Source organism: Equus przewalskii, chromosome 18 (assembly GCF_037783145.1).
Source record: "Equus przewalskii isolate Varuska chromosome 18, EquPr2, whole genome shotgun sequence".
Lineage (NCBI taxonomy): Eukaryota > Metazoa > Chordata > Mammalia > Perissodactyla > Equidae > Equus > Equus przewalskii.
In genome coordinates, this window is record NC_091848.1 from 29,395,577 (window position 1) to 29,416,173 (window position 20,597).

The following is a 20,597-nucleotide window of genomic DNA, read 5'->3' on the forward strand; positions in this document are numbered from 1 at the left end:
AGCCATAAGAATTTGTAACAAAAACAGACTAAGGAAGCATTGCATTCTACTAGATGTTTAATGATACTGGGCTGTGTTCAGGAGGGAGAGCAAATATCTTGGTAATCTTCCCATGTGGGTAATTTATTTAAAGAATATCAGTCTAATGGCAACTAGATTTTTGTTGGTGAACATGATGTAGTCTATACAGAAGTCGAAATATAATGATATACACCTGAAATTTATATAATGTAGTAAACCAATGTGACCTCATTAAAAAATAAATAAATAAAAATAAAGACTATCAGTCTGAAAAATGGAGATAGCCATTGTTCCCCATTGCTATTGGGTAATTTTAGATGTTTGTTAATCTCTAAACCTCAAAGAGAGAACATGGAAATTCATTACTGATCAGATTAGCTAGATGATGAAACTGTTGACTGTTAACATTGAACAGTGTGATAAAATTAGAAATAATTTTTAATTATAACTACTTTGTACTTATAATGACTATGCATAAAAGACCACAATAAATATAGAGTTAAACATAGTACAATTACATTATTTTTTCTTTTAATTCACAAAGACGTTTTAGTATTAAATTAATTCTTTAAAAATAATATAAGGTTGGGGCCAGCCCCATGGAGTAGTGGTTAAAGTTCAATGCACTCCTCTTCTGTGGCCCAGATTCACAGGTTCGGATCCCAGCTACGGACGTACACCACTCGTCAGCCACACTGTGGCAGTGACCAACATATAAAGCAGAGGAAGATTGGCAACAGATGTTAGCTCAGGGCTAATCTTCCTCAGCAAAAAAAATAAAATAAAATAAAAATAATAGTATAAGGTTAATTGGGACTGAAAGGCACCCAAACAAAAAAATTGATTTCCTTGACATTCAAAAACAGTTTAATTTTTCTCAAATGGATACTTTCTACAGTTGTAGAAGGCAGCTGCTAACAACATTAGTAATCTTTAAGAAAAAATAATAGTGAAGAAGTTTTTTGATTTTTTATTTGTTTTTTCTTTTTAAGCCAAAATGCTCCATTTATTTAATTCCATCACATACTTCACTTTTGGGAATGTTTTGAGCTGTGAAAAATAAAGTGGTATTAACCTTCATAATTCTCCATGAATTCCTCTCCCTAGCATGGTTTTAAGAACTGCTGTGAAAGCTATGCTGGAACTTTGCATGTGTTCTCTTGTGGAACTATTTTCTTGCTTACTTCAGTCCTGGTAAGATAAACAGCCTTGGAAAAGTCCAGATGTTAATATGGGGAATGTGGAATGGGTTAGACTCATTCTGCCTTTACTTTGCCATCTGACTTTGGGCAAGTTATTCAAGTTCAGCTGTAGTTATAAAATGGGACATCTGTTTAATTATTGGTGAATTAGAGTGAGTATATTTACTTCCCAGAGTTATTTTAAAGCTTAAGGCCAATCTTTATTAAGTGTCTCAGAAATTTCTACACACCCTATAACAATAAGATTATTGTAGCAATAGATTTTGAAGTATGGGCAGGACCACGTTCTCCTTTATACAAGGGCAGATTTTCCTAAGTGACCAAAAGCTAGTCAAGGTGCTGAGTCAGCTCTGTCAAAAGCAGAACTTGAATGGTCTTCTCTAGGACCATTGACCCCCACCCCCCATGGGCAACTCCAAAGGATGGAGCCCACAAAACATCTTACCCCCTTTTTGCTTTCATGACCCTTCTTCTTCAGGTTTTCTTTTTCAGAAGTTCTCCGTCAGGTTTTTTATCCTGCATGGGCTTAAACACTAATCAGGAAGAGTTTAATGGACAATCAGATGGAGCCTCATGACTTAGCAACACAAAATACAACTTATACCCACATTGAATGTATGAGGTCAAATCACTAGAAACACAACAGCTGCTCTTTGCCATCTGTGGGGAAGGGAGAGTGATTTATTTCCTTCTTGACACATCAACAGCTGACAATAGGGCTTCTTGATAAAGCAGCAAAAATAAGTAAATACATAAAAGCCCAAAGCAAAGGCAGTTTCCCTGTCCTGTCACAATAGCAAGGCACTCAACCGGATCTCCAAGTGAGGAAATGAAGTACTACACTCAAGCCCCACAGACAGCAGCATGCTAGGTGCTGATGTCTCCGAGGCCACACCATTTTTCCCACTGCTCTTTCTCTCTGCATAATTTTGCTCCATTCTCCTCTTTATTATCCAGATTCCTCAGTTTATTCATCGTGCACATAATCCAGTAGGACCTTGATCCCTGGCTAAACATCACGACATCTTAGGTCTGGCACCTACCTTCAGCTAGCAACAGTCTCAGGGTCTCTTAGATCAGAAGGACAATTAGATTCACCCAAATTACTTCTATCTGCTGTCAACCCCCTGGAAATACTACTAAGATAATCTGTTTATTAAGGAAAGCAGAGTTTATTGCTTAATGCAATAAGGAAAACCAATATTTTGATAGTCTTAATAGCATATCGAAAGACAGGGATGGCTAGGGGGAGTTATATATGAGGTTTTATAGGTCTAGTTTAAGGTAAGTCTTTCAATGCTGGAGCCAATTTGAGACTGGACAAGTTTGTGACATAACGCTTTAGAGTTGGTGGACACGGAGAATCAAGGGTTCCTAAGAGTCTTGAATTAACTGTCTTCTGATGAGCCCACTGAAGTTACCTATTGTGCTAAGAAGGAGTAAGGAGAGCTAGTTTAGTAGTCTGTTGTTTAAAAAATGGATTTTGGGGATGATTCTTGAAACAAACAATAAAGTCGTTTGGAACCTCATCTTTCTGGGCTACAGTTTCCTAAAGTCATGTTAATTTAGACAGTAAGCTCTGTGTTTTAGATGGTTTTCTGTTCTCAATTCTCAATGCTGGCTGTTAGTAGAATCACTTGGAGGGGGGAGGGCATTAAAAAACATACCTCATCCCTCTGGGACAAATTGGGACATTAAATATGTGTCTTTAGGGGAGGTGTTTGGGCATTGGTAAATTTTCCCAGGTGATTCTAATGTTTAGCTAGGGTAGTAAACCAATCACCTAGATCATCTTTTGAAACCAGGCTACGTAAGTCATATATATCTGACCACCCCAGTGATTTTGCCATATTTGATCAGATAGCCATCTGTGGTGGTGGAGGTGGCAGCTGGGACATGTGAAATATAAGATTGCTTCTTCCAGGGACCATGGGTGTGGCGGGTAACTGGAAACTTGTCTATTAGGTATTTATCATCTCTAGGGAGTGCCTGGTCTGAGATGAACCACAGTATGTGCACTCCACCCACATTTTTCATCCAGGTGTTAAAAGGCCAACACCCCTGGAAGTCATAGGGGTTTAAATGCCAGGACATGAGTGTGTCAGGAGTCTGTGTAGGCTGGATGCACCAGGTGCCATGGCTGCTGTTGATGACTAAAAGTGGGTGGAGGCAGCAGAGGGACTCTTGCTGTTCCTGGGCCATGGCCCAGAGGCTCCAAGGAACAGACACGGAAAAGATGATGAATCAGCTAATCAGTGTGACAGCGCCAGATCACGGTCAGGAAAAGGCTGTGGGAAACATCAGGGGAATCGAGAAGTGGGAGAATGGCTAGAGGCCTGTTAGGGCAGAGAAAGGGTGTGGCAGGAATTTAGACTAGTATCCCATGGCATTCTTGGTGAGGGAGGGCAAGCTGAGTAGGAACTGGAGATAAGGCACTAGGGAGAGCATCAGAATCTGGTCACATTAGCAGAGAAGAAAAAGAATCCAGTCTAAGGATAGCTGCTGGGGGTGCTTTGATGTCGGGCTACCTGACAAGGGTAGAACTGTAAGGATCATATACAATGACCAACCATGGCAAGCAGGGAGAAGAGGATTACTTGCAGAAAATGAGAAGGGACAATCCTTCAGTGTTTTCCCCAATGTTACCCAGACAAAAAACAGAAACGAAACTTGTTGATACCAAATGAGTAAATAATACCTCGGAGAGTCATTGTTCTCAGGGGGAATCTGATAGCACCAGATCCATGGAGTTACTACTTATGGGCCAGGAAAATTAGAAGGGAAGATAAGAAGCCACAATATAGACTAATAATAATAATAATAATAAGGCAAATGCTGGTGTGGCAAGATTATAGAGACATAACTATGTCATACTGCTAGTTTACAAAATCCCCTTGAAAAGCAATTTGGCCTCAGAAAATGACCTAACATCTCCACTTCTAGGCATATCTCCTAGAGAAATTCTTACATATGTACACAAAAAGACATTTACAAGGAAGCTCCTTAAAATGTGAATTGTAAAGCAAAGAACTAGAAATAGTCCCACTGGTTGAAGAATGATAAATTAATTATGATAACATTTATATGAGGGAATACCATATGTCAATTAAAATAAATAACTTAGATTATAAGAACTGACATCTATATATAATAAGGGAAAAAGCAAGTTGAAAAAGGATACATGCAGTGTGGTAGTATTTACATACTTTTAAAAACATATAGAAGAGTAATACATTGCACTTGTTGAATACGTACATACATACATACATTTAGAAAAGATATAAAAATATAGGTTGCATATGCACCAAATCTATGAGAACAGTTGCCTCTGGAGAGAGAATTGAGGTTTGGAATGGTCACAACTTGATGTGTAATATTTTATTTCTAAAAGTAATATTTTATTTCTAAAAGTCTGAAGCTTATATGACATGTTATTATAAGTTTGGTAGGCTCATGAATGTTGTTTGTATTTTCTTTTGGTTTGACCCATCTGAAAACAAACCAACCAAAAGTAAATATACTAACAACATAAAGCTCAATCACAAGATACTGTTCACAATATTTGGTAAATTTTATTAATTCGATTTATCAAGTACCACATAGGGCATTGAGGATGCCAAGGACAGCAAGATTTAGTCCATGCTCCCATGGAGCTCACAAAATTTAAGGAGTACACACACAGTTCTAAAGAAAACACACACAATTGTAAAGGTAAGCATAAACTTTTATGGAAACACATAAAAGAAGATAATTTTTGTTAAGGAGGAGGAGTAAAAAAACTACAATGTGAACAGAACATTTTAGATTGGCCACTAGGAAAAGTAGTTTGTATAGCAGGTAAAGGAAGAAATGGTGTTCAGGAAGGGGGAACAACATGAGTAAAAAGGCATAGAGATATAAAGCATGAAGATATTTTTAATAACAACACTTAGTACTGTGTGATTGTATCATATGGGTTGTAGAGGTAAGGGACCTAGAAATTGAGGCTAATTAGTGAAAAGTATAGAATGCCATATTCAGAAGTTTGGGGTATGAGAGCACATTTTGGTAAAATAATGCTTTTGGTGATTTGGAAGATGGATTGAATTGATGTTAATCTGGAAGAAGGATTGTAAGAATCCAAGTAATAGATAATAGATAATTAAATAGTAGTAGATAATAGATCATACATTACTAGATGATGAACAATATTTAGATGGAGTCATTTCCATGTCAGCCACTACAAATATTATAGCCTCGAAACTTCGGAGGTCAACTGAAGGTCACAGCTGGAAGGTTTAGCCTGCTTGTGGTAACCCCAGGCTCAAAATAACTGGAAAAGTAGAACACAAAGTTGCTCTTCATTCAGGAAAGAAAGCTTTCTGTTGGCTATTTCTCATTTAAAGAATAAATAAATATATAATCAACACTCTAAAGGTGAAGAGTTTTATTTATTTGTGAAGCAAAACTAGCTTTCTTGAATGGTTCTACTGTAAACAGGAGCTCTTTGTAACTGTACCCTCAAGATTCTGGCAAACTTGCCAAAGGGTGGGTCACCTTGGGTGAAGGAGTAACACAGATTGGCTCCTCCACAGGAAAATTGAGAATTTGCAGTAAACCATCAAAGACCCTGAAAGCACTTGTTTGAGTGATATTGGTACTTGTTGGAGTAACATTCTGGCTGAGACAGAATTTTTTCTTTGGCCCCCACCCTACTCTTCCCACACTGTAGAAAGGACCCTGCTCTGGATGTCAGAGGTCTTTGAGCTTGACTTAGTTACATTCTTTCATCCCATGAGCTGTTTATAAAGTTACTTCACCTCTCTGGGTTCCAGGGCTTTCCTCTGAAAATAAATTTTTATTTCTCTCAACTAATTGCTTTTTGGTCTGGGAACATGAAATATGATAACCATATTACTCAGTAGCTTGGCATAACTTGCTGATTCAGTGTCCTTCTTCAAATCTCTTCCACTAATTCAAGCTAGGGAGTGTAATGTTTTTGAAGTGTCTCAGAAACATTCCTGTATGCCTTCTAGCCTTTGAGGGGAATGATGATCCAAATGTGGTCCCCAATCTACAGAGGATTAGGCACAGAGCAGTAGTGTTCAAGGCCCAACCAGATGAAGACGGGTGTAATTCAACTGATCCAAAAAGATCTGAGAGCTTGGCACCAGGTGACTCTTCCATCAGTGTGTGGGTGGACTCTGGCCTTCTCAGGCTTTCTGGAAAACTCCTTCAGGGGCAATTCATGTGTTTGGCTGCTTCTTTGGACTATTTTTATATTCTTGTTTCTGTTTCTAATATCTGGCCCAATCAGAGAATCTTCCTTTCTCTTATGATGAAGTTGAAGTTCTTACCCATCTTCCACCTCAGAGTTTTGTTAGGGAATTCAAAAAGATCTGTGCTTCCCTGGTGAAGAAGGAATTTGGAACGGGTAACCTAAATGCTGTTTCAAAACAAATATTCTTAATCTTGCCAAGGGCTTTCAGCTCTAGACTTGGGAAATGGGGGACAGTGTAGAAAAAGTTTTGATAAAGGTCTTTTACTAGCTGTGAAACTTTGGGAACATTATTTCCCTCCTAAGATCTTAAATTTATTTATAATTAAGATCAGAGACACAATGACCACTTATAAAAATGTTTATGGTGGTCACTTAAAGGAGAAGACTCATGTTAGAGATCTTAGAGCAGAGGAGGTGTTCAGTACATACTAGTTCAAGGTACTATTCTACTCAGTATAATCAACCAAGAAAAAAATGCTGTTGCTTTCTAGCACCGACCTTGAATTTCAAAGTTTTATGTTTGTAAGTAATTTTTTTGGTTTCATTTTTAATATCAAGAATGATGTTATTATGAGTAGGTTACAGCGGTTGAGGATGTGATAGAAGTGGGGGGTGAGATGGTGATGTTACTTTCTCACTTACTGATCTCCTCCTCATCTGGCTACAGTACTGTTGACTGTTGTCCTGCCTCACAAACCAATGCATCTCTCCGAACTTCTCTATACCTCTTTCTTTCCATTGATCTTTGTGGGTAAAAAGCAACTTTCTGATTACTCCGTGTCAGCACCTGAGGAGTCAAACATGACTGGAGAAGAACAGATAACCGTACCACGGACTCCCTTTACATTTGCAACATAAATCTCAGATGTGACCTCAGGGCTACTGAGCAGTCCAACTACATGACATGAATCAATACGCCCTTCTCCTCTCTTCAGACACCTATATTACACCTTTTCTGGTATCTGAAAATCTCTCTTATCTCTTTACTGATGCATACGACTTTGCTTTCCATATTCACCTGAAAAAAAAAGAAACCATAAAAATAGAGCTTTGCCATCCTCCTTCCAACAGACTACAGCTGAGCTGCATCAGAATCCATATTCTGTGTCATCCTTTCTGTTAAAGTGATGAACTATCCCTATTTCTATTTAAAGTCAGAATTTCCACTTGTGCACTGAATCCCATTTCGTCTTAACTTCTCAAGGACTTTACTCCTACGTTATAAATTTTATACTTTCTGCCAAATTATCCCTATCAACAGAAACCTGCCATAATATGTTTTATCTTACGACAACAGCAAAGAAATCTTTATAGATCCCATGTTTTCTGCTTTTCAGAAATTAGTCTATACTCAGTGTCCTAACGTCTATACTCAGTGTCCTAACCTCTTTCCTCCTGCTTCTCCTAAATATACTCTAACCAGGAACCCATTCCACCTCTCCCCTGAAATGACTCGTCAAGCCATCAACAAGCTTCAGAAACCAAATTCAATCCTCAGTTCTCTGTCTTTATATTATTTAACTTAGAAATATCATTACAAGAGTTGATTGTTCCTTTTCAACATACATTTGGTTTTCAGTACCTTCTTGGTTAGACAAAAGGGATTCTAAGTTTATGAAGGGCATTGTTCTACAGCAGCTTCATATGTAAATGAAAATAGAGACTTTTTAAAAAAAAATTTGTAGATGTGGCTTTTTGGGTAGGCAATGATGTCCAATTAGTTTCATGGGAAATGCATAAAGTTTAAGAGACTTGTACAGAGAAAAACACCACCAGCTTTGATTAAGAGAGACTGATGGAGTTCAAAAAATAAAAATGCCTTTGAGCCTCTAAATTTCCATAGGCAGGTAATAGGCTGAGAAAATTCTCAGCTGTAAACATAGGCCTCTTTTTTTTGCTTGAGGAAGATTGGCCCTGAGCTAACATCTGTGCCAATCTTCCTCTACTTTGTATGTCAGTTGCCACCACAGCATGGCTTGATGAGTGGTGTGTAGGTCCATGCCTGGGATCCGAACTGGTGAACCCCAGGCCACTGAGGCAGAGCATGCAAACTTAACCACTACACCAGTGGACTGGCTCCAACATGGGCCATTTTTTGATGAGAAGGAAAGAAATCTTAGAGAGTGGAACTGAGAAAGAGAGAAATAGTGGATTAAAGAACAGCTTTGATGGGATTGAAAGCATTGGATTAAGAAATTTAGTTTAAGGGCTGGCCCCATGGCAGAGTGGTTAAAGTTCCTCACGCTCTACTTCTGATGGCCCAGGTTCACAGGTTGGTATCCCAGGCACAGACCTGTTCCACTCAGCCATGCTGTGGAGGCTTCCCACATACACAAAATAGAAGAGGATTGGCACAGATGTTAGCTCAGGGCCAACCTTCCTCAAGCAAAGAAAGAGGAAGACTGGCAACAAATGTTAGCTCAGGGTAAATCTTCCTCACCAAAAAAATAAAAAGAAAGAAAGAAATTTAAATAAGAAAAATTCCCTGCTTGGAATACAGTGTTCTGACATCATGTGCTAGTTGGATTTCAGATTTACAATGATTGCTATGTGGCTCCCCGTACATCTCCATTTTCACTGGGGTGTCTATAGCTGTTTTCCCAGCCTTGTAATTATATTGTTGGATAGCTTCTCTTTTTTAATAACTCCCTGGATTAGAGCTTCATCCACTACTGACAAGTTTCATTCATTTCCAAAACCGATGCAGATCACAAGATTTAACTTTGAGCCTGATGTGTTTGTATGATATTTGGGGATCTAGGGATGGTTGAGTATAATTTGCACGTAGGAGGGACAGGAATTTTCACAGGGACTATTACAATAATAGGCCCCCCTGAATACTGCCTCTAGGTAACTGTGCCCTCGTGTTGTCCTCTGCCACGTTAACTCTGGGTTCCATGTGCCTTTCTTGGGCAAAAAGAAAACAGCAAATATGACAAAGCAGAGACTTGAAAAAGGATCATGCACTGGGGCTCACTTCTTGTAATCCTTTACCATGGTGTAAAGAAGCCTGGAAGGAATGACCATGCGGAAAGAGGGGCCAAGCATCGCCGCTGTTTCAGCTGTCTATATACTAACTGTCCTGCCAGCTGTGTATAGCTACAGAAGTGAGCCCAGATGAGACGGGCACAATAACCACCCACTCAATCACAGGATCATGAAAAATAAAAATTATCATTATTTTAAGCCACTATTTTTGTGAGTAATTTGTTATGCAGCATTAGATCACTGATGTAATATATTCTTGGTTTCCAGAGAGCAAAGGAGCAGTTATATATTTATTAACTAGAACTAAATGTCCAAATTCCCCATATAGTCAGTACTTGACAGAAGAATCATTCTGTGTTAATTGTCCTTGACCAGAATATCAGGTGATGGAGAATGGCAAAATAGTCTTAAGAGAATTGAAAGCAGTTAAGAAAGAGATATTAACAAATGCTAATATAATAGCTAGGATTTTATTGCTAATTATAGTTTAGTTGACTGTCTTTTCAACATGTTCTTATCTGTACATCTCAGGCAACATAAGTGTATTTTGGGAAACAACATAGTATGCTCAGAAGTTAATAATGTAGAGTAGGTCACTTACTAGCTGTTGAGTGACATCTGGAAAGATAATTAACCTCACTGTGTCTCAAGTTTTTGACAGGTAAAGGGAGGAATAATAATGGTGCCTTCATCTCATGGGGTTACTTTGAAGATTCATGGAGTTAATAAGTAAAAACCTTAAAAAACTGCCTGTTATGTAGTAAACACTAGGTGTACATTACTTCTAATTATTAGTGGAGAGAGCACTAGTCTTCTGATCTTAGCTGTACTCAGTATGTGACTACCTACTACTCTCTGATTATATATGATGTTGGGCAATATATTTTAATCTCTTTGAGCAGGCTCCATTTCCTCTTCTGTAAAATGTGCATATTTCTTTATGATGTTTTGGCATGATAATTGATACAAAAGTAGTATTTAAAAAAGCAAAATTTTACGTCATTTATTTTTAAAGTATTTTTTGCGTTTGGTAGGAATAATGAGTGAAAATTATAGAGTACTCCCCGCAAAAAGAACCCCCTAACACACAAAGAGGTGTCCAAACCCAAAGATGGTTCAGTCTGGTTTGAGATTGTTTCATTATATTCCATTAATCCTTTCTCCCTTTCTCCTTTCCTTCCTTCTTTCCTTTCTCCCTTCTTAGCTTTCTTCCTTCCTTCCTTGGTGTATTCAGTCATTTGTCACACGTTTGCTGAGAATCTACTCTCTAACAGACCCAGTGCTAAATACACAAGCATTCTCCATCAGTAGAAGTATTCAAGCAGAGGTAAAGGCCCACTTCATACTGAACATCCATTGGCGAGTGGGTCTCATAAGGACTTCAATCTGCAGATGAGTGGTTGGACTAGATTAGAGGTTCCACAAACCAGTGATCTCAGTATAATTTGGGTAGCTTTTTAAAAATACAGATTTCTAGACCCCAGTTCTTGATTCTACTGAATAAAAATCTAAAAAAATGAGAGAAAGAGATTGCAGAGTGAAGGAATCTATATTTTCTAAAATTTTCACCAAGGAATTCTGATGCAGACAGTTTACAGACATTTGCCAATTTGAAAATGTGTTAAAAGCCCTCGTAGTTCTTTCCAATAAAGAGATATAATAAACCATTTAAAAGGATAAATTTATATAAAACAAATGAATGTTGTCATTATTGCTTTCTTAATTTCAATATTTGAGGATCGTGATATAGGTTCCCTTCAGAATTTTCTAGAAAGGATGTCATCATTCAGAGAGTAATAGCAGTAATCAGAATGGTAGGAAAAAACACACTCCAGCACCTTCTATTCCAAGACCCAGAGTTTTTGTCCAATGGTATCAAGCACCTTGCTCAACAGATCCAAGTTGGGGGTAAATCCTCTTTTCCAGCATAGGTGGTTTTGCTCCAGTTTTACCCCCTGTCTGAGTGGGTCCAAACTGTTGATAACAAAAAGGAAAGAAGTGAGGAAATATAACCGGATCAGCCCAAACTCATTTTTACTGTGAGAAAGAGCAGGCAAGCTGTGAGAACTGGTTAGTAACGTCACCATTACTTCCCCAAATGGACTACTTTTAGGAATGTTTATTTTGAGCTTCAAAGTTTAGAAATATTTAAAACTAGAATCACTAAACTATTTTTTTGTTGTTATATTAAACAATCGCTGGTTTTCTAATGGCTTATAGGTCAACCACTTGCTAATGCCTAATAAAAATGAGGATAAAATGTTCCCTTTTAGAAGCTGAAAATAAGACTATTTTGGAACACAGATCATTAGAAATGGAGGATTTTAGATTTATCTGTTTAATTTCCTCATTTAACATATGTTTCCCCTGTCTTTGGGAGAGGTAAGTGATGAAGTATCATTGGCAGAAATAGTTAGAACTGTCTTCTGGTTTCCAGTCTGGTGACTTTCCTGTTAAATAATACCTGAGGCGACTAGAAGTCTACACACTATTTCTAGTTATAAGATTATTTTGTATGGACTTCAGAGTAGGCACCATAAATGTATAAATATCTATAGGTTTATTTTTAGTTTCCTGAATGCTAATGCACGTGAGCATCAAGGTCTCATATTTAGTCAAGAATCTCTTTCTACTATTTCTGCATTAAACACTAACGAGTAGATTCCTTTGGAACTTTAGCACTGCTTCCTGAATTAGAATTAAAGACAGTTTTCTCCTGAAACAACTGGAAACATAGCACATGTTCTATTCATCGCTTTCTACTAAGCGAGCCTCATAATTCCTTTTCTGATTTTGTCTGGACAAGTCCAAATTAGCTACTACATGACTAGCCCAGACAGCTTTTCATAATCAAAATTGGTTGGCAAACAACAAGAAGTTTGGCGAAAGCTGTGTTTTCCTGTGCTCTTATAAATTGCTTAGTTTAGAGGGAAGTGAAAGTTGGACAATTGCTGTTTTTATAAAGAACCTTCTTAGAATCATAAAATGGCAGAAATATTAGAACAAAAAAATGTTCTTTAGGGATCATTTGGTCCTGTGTTTCTGCGGAAAAGACAGGATTTTGGTTATTTCACCCTACCACTCATCTTTCAAATATTGGTACTTTTAGAAAAATAAAATTGAAATGAATTACTAGAAAAAATATACACAAAATATAGGTCCCATGTTTTAGCAGATCTCCAGAAAAAATAAAATTACTGAGTCAAATGTTGTGCAATGTTTTTGAACCTTTGCTCTCAATTTCTGTGCTCATCTCATCTCAGACCAGCAACAAAAATTTTCAGAATTGGCACTAGACTGAGGGTCATATATTGAGCGGCACTAACATAGTTGACTTCCCTCGTTCTATACATAATATTTCTGAGACTCCTGGAGGAGAACTGACTCAAGATCACAGAGACTGTTGGTACCGGGGGAAGGATCTGATGTCATGATCTATGACGCATAACCCAACGCCCTTGGTAGGAGAGTGTGCTGCCTCTGCTAGTAACTCTGAATGAGGATATAAGGAGTTCTTAGAAGACACCTGTGCAATTCAGACATCTGTGTGAATTACCACCAGAGTTCAAATTGATTTAAAAAATGTTTCACTTTTATATAAATTCCAAAACACTTAAGAGTTGGGTTCTTTGACATTTTCCTCAGAAACTGTTTTGACAGAGAAGAAAGGCTATGAAAACTTTTAATGTAGCTTTTATATCTTTATTTTAAAAATTAGAAGTATTAGCTTTGCTAAATAATTAAGTTGAATGTAACCATTTTAATGTTTAACTTTATCTAAGAGTTCAAAACATAGCAAGTCCATGTGATTTGTGCATGTTTTTTCTTCTGGATGCAGACTGATATTCAAACTGATGACACTTATTTTTGCCTCCCTAAGTAAATTTTCCTTATGGAATAGACTACCTAACTAACCTTGATAATTTTGATGTGTCACAAAGAACTCACAGAAGAAGATAAAAAAAAAAATCTCCGTAGATAAATCTGTATGTTGAAAATGTGCAAACTCTTAGATAATACAATCAAACTCTCTAGATCTTAAATTTTATCTTGGTCTACATGTTACTGATTGCTAGATGAGAATAATTGAGTTAACAATATTGTGCGCATTTTAATGTATGTTCATAAAATTATAAAATTATATATGGTATAAATATTCAGTTGGTTTCTAATTTATCAATGGGTTGATATTTTAATGATAAAAATATCAATTTCTAGGTGGGGTTTTTCTAATCTATTTTGTAATTTCTCATAGGAAAAATTCTATAAATTATTTCAAATTGCCCAAACTATTAAATAGATTTACTTTATATATAAGATTCTTGGATTATAATACTTTCTTAGCAGAATGTTAGCAACTTACAGTCATTTTTAACTGTGTGTTAATTATTTTAATGTACACAGAATCCTAGGGAAGCAAGAATAAACCTGTCTCATCCTGAATTAAACTAGGGACCACTTCATTCCAACAGCCAATACCTTCCTGTTACAGAAGAATGGATTCTCTTCTAGTTCCATAACAATGGCAGCACCTATCACCTTAAAGGCTGTAGAGGGCAAAGTGATGGACATCTTAGCCAGGTACCCTAGGCCTTGAGCTACTTACTTCCAATTAGCTATAGTTATTCAACAGTTGTTCAAAGCCCTGTTTGGTCCCAAAGCCTGTGCTCTTGACACCAGAAACATCAGAAAAACATATTTTTACTTAATGGGGTTGATATGAAATAATTTCAAGCCATCTGTCTTCTCTTAGTAATTTAACACACAAGAGTCAATAAAACACTGGGACGAAAAGTGACCCATTGAGAAAAGTCAAGATGGTGAACAATAAGAAGCTGCTGAATTTCTTAAAGAAATTCACAAATGTGGAACAAAAAAACTTTCACAAAATCCCAATTTATTAGCCTAATTTTGTTGATTTTTCAAAAGCTTCTTGTTCTTGACACCTTCCTCCTCCATATAACGAGGGATAAAATCGACTTTTCAGCAGACCAAGGCATATTTACCATGGAGCTAATGAAGGTAAACTTTCTACAGACTCTTCTTGAGGCCTGGGAGTGGCCCTTGCGTTGCAACCCTATGGTCTTATGTTGTTACAAACTTTACAAAATTTTCTTTTTCTTTTCACTTCCACTTCCTTTTGTCACACTTCCATAAAGTGTGGCCTTGAAGTTGCCACAGGGAAGTTGAGTTGGGGACACATTTAGTTTGGGTTTATTGGAATATATTGTTGTGGCATGCAATTACTGAAGTTAAAAGTACTGAAGTGCTACACTCCAGTAGCAATGAGCACACCTACCATCCAGATCTTGGTCTCTAATACTGTCTCTACTGCCAGGAATCAGGTCTCCTAAAGTTACGGATGGTACAAGTGTTGGTTCAGGTAAAGGTGAGACTGCTGAACAACTTGTTAGTCCAGAAAGTAAAATGCTCAAAAAAGTATAGGGGCATGTACAAGGACACAGGAGCCAGCATGAAGAGGCTCCCAATGACCACATATGGGACAATATGACCAAAATAATGAAATACTGTAATTAATTATAAAGAATTGAATAAATAGAAATTCATGAGTCCACATGATAATAAATAAGCAAGTAAATAATTGGAGGAAAAAAGCGTGGAAAATAATAAAGAAGATGAGGTAAAATATTAATAATAGAGGAATCTAGGAAAAGGGTATATGCAATTGTTCTTCAACCATTTTTGTTTTTGAAACTTCTCTGTAAGTTTAAAGTTATTTCTAAATTAAAAGCTTTTTTAAAAAAATAGGCTAGGGCTAACATTCTCCTAGGAATAATTTTCAGGAATAGTCCTACAGCCATTCTGTCCACCCATCCAGCAATGTGTCAAGAAGATGCTGGGCCAGAGGCCGCTGTGATAACACCCAGCACACAAAATTTATGGTAGTGGAAGGCAAACAAGGTTTGAAATGCATTGATCCAGGAGACAGTGAGCAGGAAAATCTTCCAAACATCATATGTGTGATCTATAAACATTCATTTAAGTTCTCATCAACATCTGATTAAAAGGAAATCTCTATAGAAATAAGCTTAATATTGCAGGGTATGCAATTATAAACGTCATCCTTCCTTAAAATTTGGTTAGAAACTTTGCAAAGTAGAATGTGTCATAAGATTTGCGTTTAGTGGCATAAATCTGTAGCAACACTACAATAGCAAGTACTTCTTGCTACGTACTATGTGGTACATTCACTACCTAGTGAGTGGATATTCATGTCTTATATATCCCAACATATGAGATCGTGTCTTAGCATATCTACTTCACCTTGCCTTGACAAGTCTTGAGCTTCCAGGTAAAACAGTGTGCAAAACTGCCTTTGACCCAGTGGCTTGAAGAAAAAACTGTTCCTTCTACATTTTTCTATCGACAAGTCAGTACATGTAATAGAGTAATGATTTGATCATTCAATTATGTAACTCAGTACAACATATCAGGCAATTTCAAAAGCATTTGAATAGTTCTTGTGTATGACACATCCAATACTGGATTATAAAGTTGAAAGAAAGTTTTTAAAATTCAATAAGGAAAATAAACTTGGATAATCATACTAAAGCAAAGATTGCATTTTGCTTCTTGGCCAGTGGAGTTGAGGGACTGGATTTACTTTGCCTCCCCATACCATACACATCTGAAATAACTGAAAATCTAGGCAAAATGACAAAAAGTGTGAAACAATGGTTTTTAACACTCTGGCCATTGGGCAACGAAGAGGAGCAATCCCTGAGAGAAGCAGCAAACAAGCACGCCAATTGCCCCAGCTTACTGCCTGAGAGAGTTCCCAGGCTGTGACACAGGAGCAGCCCAGAGACTCAGTTATTGTGGAGACCAAACTGAAGGTCTGGGAAGACATAGGCAGCTAGTGTTCACATGGCAGCATGCCAGAGAGCTGACAGCTGTACACAGAGATCTGCAAAGAGTCTCTCTCAAGTACACAACAGAGTATTGATAAATGACCAGTTATGAGAAAGCTACCTGAGGCCAGAGAAAGAGCCACCTGAAAGAATTAGCAATAATAGTATTTGGAGGTCACAGAAGGTCAAGAAGAGCACGTCTTCCTACACAGCCAGACTAGGAAAACTCCTTATTTACAGGTCATTGGGTCGAATGCCCTGAAGAAGGGTCTTATCTGAGTAGTAGGGTAAAATTAGCCCCAGAATAAATACTGCTCTACTCTGTCTTAGAAAAGCTTAAAAGCAAGACTCAAAAGAATGAAACAGTTTACAAGTAGCTTAACAGCATCCAGAACAAAGCTCAAGAATCTTTATAAGAATACAAAAATATCCAGCACTTTATTCATTTCCTAGAGCTGCCATAACAAAGTATCAAAAACTATGTGGCTTAAAACAACAGTAATTTATTGTCTCACAGTTCTAGAAGCCAGAGTCTGAAATCGAAGTGTCAGCAGGGTCATACTACTTTTTTTTTTTTTTTTTTTTTGAGGAAGATCAGCCCTGAGCTAACATCTGCCACCAATCCTCCTCTTTTTGCTGAGGCTGACTGACCCTGAGCTAACATCCATGCCCATCTTCTTCTACTTTATATGTGGGATGCCTACCACAACATGGCTTGACAAGTGGTGCCATGTCCACACCCGGGCTCCAAACTGGCGAACCCCAGGCCACTGAAGCAGAACGTGTGAACTTAACCACTGTGCCACCGGGTTGGCCCCCCATACTCCCTTTGAAGGTTCTAGAGAAGAAACTATTCCATGCCTCTCTCTTCACTTCTGGTAGCCTTGGATGTTCCTTGTCTTGTAGATGTATCACTCCAATCTTCCATCTTCATATTGTCTTCTTCTTGTCCTTCTTCACATTGTCTTTCTTCTGTGTCCAAATTTCCTCTTTTTATAAGGACACCAGTCACATTGTATTAAGGCCCACTCTTAATAACCTCATTTTAACTTGATTGCCTCTGTAAATATTTTTTCCAAATAAGGTCATATTCTGAGGTACTAGGGGCTAGGACTTCAAAATATTTAGTTGGGGAGGGGTAAGGTAATTCAATCCATAACAAGCATTCAACAATGTAAAATTCACAATGTCTGGCATCTCATCAAAAATTCCCTGGAATGGAAAATATGCTCCACCATGAGAGCAAAGCTCATCAGCAAAACCAACCCAGAACTCACACAGATTTTAGAATTATTAGAAAGGACATTAAAATAGTTATCATAATTGTATTTTATGTGTTCAAAAAGCTAGAGAAAATGTTGGTTATATCAGGTGGAAACATGGAAGATATTTTTAAAAACCAAAATTGAATTTCTAGGGATAAAAATTAGAATTTCTGAGATGAAAAATACATTATCTAGATTAATAAGAGATAAGATACAGCAGAAGGAAAGATTAGTGAATTGAAGGCATAAGAATAGAGACTATCAAAATGAAATGCAAAAAGAAAAAAGACTAAAAATAATTGACAAAGCATCAGTGAGCTGTAGGAAAATATCAGGGTACTGAATTTACATGTAACCAGAATAGAAAGGACAAAAAATAATATTTTCAGAAATAATAACCAAACTTTATCAAATTTGATGAAAACTGTAAACTTATAGGTTCAATAAACTCAGTCAACTTCAAACATAAGAATCATGAAGACAGTTATCCCAAGACATATAATGATAGAATTGCTCAAAACCAGTAATAAAAAGAAAATTTTCTAAAAATCCAGAGAAAAAAGACAGGCTATGTAAAGAGGAACAAAGAAATATAACAGAAAATTTCTTGTAGGGGACAATGCAAAGGGAAAACAATGATGAAATATTTTGTAAGAATCTACAGAAAAAAAACATTGTCAATCTAAACTTCTATACCCAGTGAAAATATCTTTCAAAATGAAGGCAAAATAAAGTCTTTTTGGCTTCTGAAACATACAAAAGACTGAAGAATTCATTGTCAGCCCACTAGCCCAAGGAATGTTGAAGGAATCCTTCAGGCAGAGAGAAAAGTGATACCAAATGAAAAGAAAGGAATTAAGGAGCCTAGAAATGGTAACTATGCCAGGTAAATACATATGATTTTGTAAAATTAACTCTTGAGTCTATTTAAAAATAATTTGCTATTTAAACAAAAATAGTACTAACACAGCTTGGTGTTTATAATATATGTATAAGTAATGTGCATGACAACAATAACATAGAGGCCAGGAGAGGAGAAATGGAAGATAAACTCTTGCAAAGTTCTTATATATAAAGTGGTATAATATCACCAGGAGATATAGACTGTGATAAGGAAAAGAAACTTTTGAAATAATAAAATGAAGAGTTGTAGCTAATAAGCCAACAAAGGAGATAAAATGGAATCATGATAAATACCAAAAGAAGAAGGCAGAAAAAATGGAAGGAATAGAAGAAAGAAGAGAGGAGACAAATAGGAAACAAAACACAAAATGGACAATTTAAACCTAAACATATCAGCAATCACATTAAATGCAAATAGTTTAAACATATCAATTAAAAGGCAGAGATTGTCAAATTGGATAAAAAAAATCCTGTCAACTATATGCTGCCTTAAAGAAACCCACTTTAAATATAAAGACATAGGAAAAATAAAATAGAAAAAGTTATAACAACTAATACTTAATCTGAATAAAGTTGTAATGGCTGTATAAACATCAGACAAAGTAGATTTCAGAGCAAAGAATATTACCAGGGAAAATGAGGGTCATTTCATAATGATAAAGGGCTCAATTAATCAAGAGGGCATAACAATTCTATATATTTATGCACCTAAAAACAGAGCTATAAAATGAAAGAAGAAAAAACTGATAGAAATACAAGGAGAAATAGACAAATTCACGTTTGGTTGAAGATTTTAATATCTCTATTTCAATAATTGTAGAATAAGTAGACAGAAAGCTAGCAAATGTATAAAAGACTTAACACTATCAACCTACTTGATCTAAGTGCCATTTATGGTACACTCTACCTCACAAGGACAGAATGCACATTATTTTTAAGTGTACACAGAAAATTTACCAAGATAGACTATATTCTGGGTCATAAGACAAATATCAACAAATTTAAAAGGATTCAGGTCTTACAGTGTATGTTCTCTGTCCACAATGGAATTAAATTTGATATTAATCAATGAAAGATATCTGGAAAAGCCCTTCATATTTGGAAACTAACTCACTTCTAAATAGCCTATATGAGTCAAAAAAGATTGCATAGAGGAAATTAGAAAGTATACTGAACTGAATGAAAACAAAAGATCCTCAAAATTTGCAAGATGCCACCAAAGCAATATTTAAAGGGAATTTTATAGCACTAAACACCTATACTAGAAGGAAATAAACATATGAGTTGGTGATGCTAAGAAGCCTTGGACATGTTGTAATCACAAGCCCACTAGAGCCAGTCAAACAGACCCTGTCTCTTATCAACAGAGTGATTAAGAATTTTCTTTCAGAAAATTTGCAGAGATACATATCCAGAGCATGTGCAGAAGAAGAAATCTTGACCTGAAATGACCACAGATCCAAAGGTTCTCCTCCTTACAGAACCAAAGGACCAGGAAATGACCAGAACTTAAAAGTCAGACTCTTATCAGAAGCAAGGGATCTGTCATCCAAGAAGATCCAGTGCTAAAATTCTTTCCCCACCCAACCATAAATATTTAAAACCTTACCATAAATATTTAAAACCTTACCATAAATGTTTAGAATCTTACCTCTAAATGTTTAGAACCTTAACATAAATGCTTGAAGCCCCCAACATTTCTGCATGCCAGCCTCTTCTCCCCAATCTCTTAAATTTCACCCCAAATCCTGAACCTGGAAGACAGATCTGTGGGCACATCACCCTGTCTCCTTGCAGACCGATCTAGCAATAAAGCTGTTTTCTTTTCCTAAAAGCTGATGCCATAATTAATTGGCCTTTTTTTGTGTGCACTGAGTAGGAGAACTCCATTTTTGTGCAGTAACAACATTGTTAACAAAGACTGTCCACCTTTATGCCCTACATTATGGTTATAAAACCATATAGAAATGATCCAGGTGGATATTGATTTTTCTTAATAACTGTTTAAACACATGACTGTGTCAGAAATTTCCAAGTACTTCAATACGCATTTTTCTCCCAAAGTACTTCTTTTTTTTTTCTATTT